The sequence below is a fragment of the Bubalus bubalis genome, chromosome 18 (assembly GCF_019923935.1).
Source record: "Bubalus bubalis isolate 160015118507 breed Murrah chromosome 18, NDDB_SH_1, whole genome shotgun sequence".
NCBI classification, from domain to species: Eukaryota; Metazoa; Chordata; class Mammalia; order Artiodactyla; family Bovidae; genus Bubalus; species Bubalus bubalis.
In genome coordinates, this window is record NC_059174.1 from 58,221,557 (window position 1) to 58,227,642 (window position 6,086).

The window sequence follows — 6,086 nt, forward strand, 5'->3', positions numbered from 1 at the left end:
TAATGGCCTGTTGTGTGGTGAGCTCTAAGATCTTCGCTTTGGTAATACATTGATCAAATGCGTTTGCTACATGCATTTCATAATGGTCTCAGGGAAGGAATCAGATGAAGGGGCTGACTTCATTAGATACGATTCATTCACATCCGTGTTTCCTGGAAAAACACATAGCCTGAATTACAAAATTCAATAGTGTGTGTGATTTAGCAACAGGGAGGGCAGAAAATAATGTAAAACTAGGACATGACTCATCATGGTCAGTAGGATCAGGAAGCCCTTCCATACATAGTCCAGCCTGTATAAAACATAATGTTCTACCAACTGACCTTGAACAGAGTAGCCAAGATGTTAGAAGGACTGGGCTTTTCTTAGGAGAGGGACAGTTACCAGGGACTGATGGTGTGCTAGGGACAATGCATAGGAAAATGGCCATGTTCTCCATTGGATAGAAATAACTGTTGTATGTATGATTAAAGATTAGTTACTCTTATTTGTGGAAATTGAAGACAGAGCTGTCACAGTCTTTGTAGACTGGGACCTGGGGACTGGAGTCAACGAGAAGAAGGAAGCAGGGGACCCAAGTCTCGAGTAAAACAGGGTGCTTTATTTGCAAAAACACATGTTTCTATATCTTCATACAAGGCAGCTTTAGGCAGTAAAAAAATTGAGGAAAAACAAAGCCAAGCAGATAACAATCTTGAAAGGGCCAAGAAAGCATTTCATATCCTGAGGAAGAGGGGCATAACTGAATAGATTACCTTCAAGTAAAAGGTCACTGAAGGGAGTCACTGAAAGGAATCCAAGCAGATGCTCTTTCTCATGACCTCACTCTTGAGAACTGCATGCAGCTCTGCTCGTTCCTGTTTTCCAGGAACTCATAAGGAATAGAGTCTTTGAGAAACACAAAAGAAGAAAATAATATATTGTATCCTTTAAAGTTGAACATCCCTTGACAGTTCCCTCTTTTTTATTTTTTCATAATTGGTGATGACTGTAGGTACTTTTGTGAAAAAGGCCCTGACAAATTGAGTTTGTTTAGTTTGAACAATTTTAGTTGAAAGGCATGGTATATTACAAATATAATCACCAGGATAATTATCAGTGTTATAGTTCCAGATGCAATACAATGTGTAATGCTTTGAAGCCATCTTCGAGGGTCAAGCGCAGATAATTGATCAGCTAGCTGTTCAGCTAAGGTTCCCAAACTGTTGGAAGCGGGTAGACTCCTAGAGAAGGTTTCAAGGATTTCCTTTTGCAACAATTGTACACGTTTCAGTTCAGTTCAATTCAGTCGCTCAGTAGTGTCCAACTCTTTGCAACCGCATGAATCGCAGCATGTCAGGCCTCCGTGTCCATCACCAACTCCTGGAGTTCACTCAGACTCATGTCCATCGAGTCAGTGATGCCATCCAGCCATCTCATCCTTTGTCGTCCCCTTCTCCTCCTGCCCCCAATCCCTCCCAGCATCAGGGTCTTTTCCAATGAGTCAACTCTTAGCATGAGGTTGCCAAAGTATTGGAGTTTCAGCTTTAGCATCGGTCCTTCCATTAAATACCCAGGACTGATCTCCTTTAGGATGGACTGGTTGGATCTCCTTGCAGTCCAAGGGACTCTCAAGAGTCTTCTCCAACACCACAGTTCAAAAGCACCAATTCTTCGGCACTCAGCTTTCTTCACTGTCCAACTCTCACATCCATACATGACCACTGGTAAAACCATAGCCTTGATTAGACGGACCTTTGTTGGCAAAGTAATATCTCTGCCTTTTAATATGCTATCTAGGTTGGTCATAACTTTCCTTCCAAGGAGTAAGCGTCTTTGAATTTCATGGCTGCAATCACCATCTGCAGTGATTTTGGAGCTCAAAAAAATAAAGTCTTGACACTGTTTCCACTGCTTCCCCATCTATTTCCCGTGAAATGATGGGACCGGATGCCATGATCGTTTTCTGAATGTTGAGCTTTAAGCCAACTTTTTCACTCTCCTCTTTCACTTTCATCAAGAGGCGTTTTAGTTCCTTTTCACTTTCTGCCATAAGGGTGGTGTCATCTGCATATCTGAGGTTATTGATATTTCTCCAAGCAATCTTGATTCCAGCTTGTGCTTCTTCCAGCCCAGTGTTTCTCATGATGTACTCTGCATATAAGTTAAATAAGCAGGGTGACAATATACAGCCTTGACATACTCCTTTTCCTTTTGGAACCAGTCTGTTGTTCATGTCAGTTCTAACTGTTGCTTCCTGAGTTGCATACAGATTTCTCAAGAGGCAGATCAGGTGGTCTGGTATTCCCATCTCTTGAAGAATTTTCCACAGTTTATTGTGATCCACACAGTCAAAGGCTTTGGCAGAGTCAATAAAGCAGAAATAGATGTTTTTCTGGAACTCTGTTTCTTTTCCATGATCCAGCAGATGTTGGAAATTTGATCTCTGGTTCCTCTGCCTTTTCTAAAACCAGCTTGGACATCTGGAAGTTCTCAGTTCACGTATTGCTGAAGCCTGGCTTGGAGAATTTTGAGCATTACTTTACTAGCGTGTGAGATGAGTGCAATTGTGCCGTAGTTTGAGCATTTTTTGCATTGCCTTTCTTTGGGATTGGAATGAAAACCGACCTTTTCCAGTCCAGTGGCCACTGCTGAGTTTTCCAAATTTTCAAGCATATTGAGTGCAGCACTTTCACAGCATCATCTTTCAGGATTTGAAAGAGCTCAACTGGAATTCCATCACCTCCACTAGCTTTGTTCGTAGTGATGCTTTCTAAGGCCCACTTGATCACATTCCAGGATTTCTGGCTCTAGGTGAATGATTACCATCGTGATTATCTGGGTCGTGAAGCTCTTTTTTTTTTACGGTTCTCCTGTGTATTCTTGCCACCTCTTAATATCTTTTGCTTATGTTAGGTGCATTCCATTTCTGTCCTTTATTGAGCCCATCTTTGCATGAAATGTTCCCCTGGTATCTCTAATTTTCTTGAAGAGATCTCTAGTCTTTCCCTTTCTGTTGTTTTCCTCTATTTCTTTGCATTGATCGCTGAAGAAGGCTTTCTTATCTCTCCTTGCTATTCTTTGGAACTCTGCATTCAGATTCTTATGTCTTTACTTTTCTCCTTTGCTTTTGACTCCTCTTCTTTTCAGAGCTATTTGTAAGGCCTCCTCAGACAGCCATTTTGCTTTTTTGCATTTCTTTTCCATGGGGATGGTCTTGATCTCTGTCTCCTGTACAATGTCACGAACCTCCATCCATAGTTCATCAGGCACTCTCTCTATCAGGTCTTGTCCCTTAAATCTATTTCTCACTTCCACTGTATAATCATAAGGGATTTGATTTAGGTCATATCTGAATGGTCTTGTGGTTTTCCCTACTTTCTTCAATTTCAGTCTGAATTTGGCAATAAGGAGTTCATGATCTGAGCCACAGTCAGCTTCCCGTCTTGTTTTTACTGACTGTATAGAGTTTCTTCATCTTTGGCTGCAAAGAATATAATCAATCTAATTTCGGTGTTAACCATCTGGTGATGTCCATGTGTAGAGTCTTCTCTTGTTGTTGGAAGAGGGTGTTTTCTATGACCAGTGCGTTCTCTTGGCAAAACTCTATTAGTCTTTGCCCTGCTTCATTCCGTATTTCAAGGCCAAATTTGCCTGTTACTCCAGGTGTTTCTTGACTTCCTACTTTTGCATTCCAGTCCCCTATAATGAAAAGGACATCTTTTTTGGGGGTTAGTTCTGAAAGCTGTTGGAGGTCTTCATAGAACCGTTCAACTTCAGCTTCTTCAGTGTTACTGGTTGGAGCATAGGCTTGGATTAGTGTGATATTGAATGGTTTGCCTTGGAAATGAACAGAGATCATTCTGTCATTTTTGAGATGGCATCCAAGTACTGCATTTTGGACTCTCTTGTTGACCATGATGGCTAGTCCATTTCTTCTAAGGGATTCCTGCTCACAGTAGTAGATATAATGGTCATCTGAGTTAAATTCACTCATTCCAGTCCATTTTAGTTTGCTGATTCCTACAATGTCGACGTTCACTCTTGCCATCTCCTATTTGACCACTTCCAATTTGCCTTGATTCATAGAGCTGACATTCCAGGTTCCTATGCAATATTGTGCTTTACAGCATTGAACCTTGCTTCTATCACCAGTCAGATCCACAGCTGGGTATTGTTTTTGCTTTGGCTCCATCCCTTCAGTCTTTCTGGAGTTATTTCTCCACTGATCTCCAGTAGCATATTGGTCACCTACTGACCCAGGGAGATCGTCTTTCAGTGTCCTATCATTTTGCCTTTTCTTACTGTTCATGGGGGTTCTCAAGGCAAGAATACTGAAGTCATTTGCCATTCCATTCTCCAATGGACCACATTGTGTCAGACCTCTCCACCATGACCCGCCCATCTTGGGTTGCCCCACACTGCATGGCTTAGTTTCATTGAGTTAGACAAAGCTGTCGTCCATGTGATCAGACTGGATAGTTGTCTGTGATTGTGGTTTTAGAGTGTCTGCCCTCTGATGCCCTCTCTCAGTGCCTACCGTCTTACTTGGGTTTCTCTTACCTTGGATGTGTAGTATTTCTTCATGACTGCTACAGCAAAGCACAGCCGGTGCTCCTTACCTTGGACGAGGGTTATCTCCTCACGGCCACCCCTCCTGACCTTGAACGTGGAATAGCCCTTTTCCGCCCTCCTGCACCCGCACAGCCACCGCTCCTTGGATGTACGGTTGCTTATTTTGGCCACCACCCTGACCTCGGGCATGGGGTAGCTCCTCTTGGCCGCCGCCCCTGACCTCGGATGTGGGGTAGCTCCTCTCGGCTGCCGCCCCTGACCTTGGATGTGTGGTAGCTCCTCTAGGCTGCTCCTGTGCTGTTGCAGCCTGGTGATGGAAGAGTTAGTTCCCCAAGCGAGAGTCAAATCCATGCCCCCTCCCCCCCCCCCTTTTTTCCCCTTTTTCCTCTGTGCTTAGTTTCACTCACTCATAGTCACATGATGAGGCTTCAAACATTTCAGACCTCAAGCCAGAGCTCCTGGTGCACAATGACTGCACAGATACCTCACTTCGGAGGGTGGTGTGCAGCCGTGCTGCACACAACACTCAATTCAAGATGGTGGCTCCAGGCTGTACATTTAAAGAAGCGTTATTATGTGTATCTTGCAAATGCAATTTGGTTTGTCCCCAATTGTAAGCACTGTGGTTGAACCCAAGAGGAGTGATACAAAATTGAGTACAATTCCAGTTGCAATTTAGTAATACTTGTTTTTGTAAGTCTATTAATTGATCTCCAGTCCATTGGATGGCTCTTTTTAAATCCTGAATTTTATCTTGAACTTTTTTCATATATCTGAACCTGTGTCCCATATACTATGAGCATCTTTAGTCCAGTTTTGAATAAAGTTTTGTGTTTGAAGTTTGTAAAGCAATGTCTGCGACAGCAGCAATGGTGTAAATGGCTATTAACCCCCATATGCCAAGAATCAACCATCCGATGAATCACTTAGATCGTCGGAGTAATTTAGTGAGTAACTGAGAGGTAAGTCTTGCCATGGAACCCTCTTTCCAGGGTTGTTGGAGATCTACTGGCAACCACAGACTATGTCGAGATTGAAGAATCAAAAGGGATTCTTTTTTTTTTTTTTTTTTTAGAGAGAAATAGAGGATTTAAGACAAGTATACAATGTGCAATCTATACAAGTCACAGAACGTAAAGTCTTTTTAAATTGTAAGTTTCCTATGGCAATAACAAAAGGAAGGGGAACACAAGCTTGTATAAAATATGAATGAGTATAATGGAAGGAATAGTTACTATGACTATGACTCGTCCCTATGAACTATCCAGTCCAAGTTCCAAGTTTTTCAGTATTTGTAGCAAGTTTCCAGATGTCCCATTGTTCAGGCCCAATTCGTTTATTGAGGAAAATTTGAGGGCGATGAGGTGCCATTCCACCATCAAGCCAGCCAAGGAGTCCTTTGTCCATTGAACTGTTGGTAATCTTCCATGTTACTTGAGTAACATAATCACACATAGTACTGTTAATGTCATTTGAGCAGTTAGATAACCACATACCATAGGGTCCCCAATCAACAATGGTGTAATTGGCCA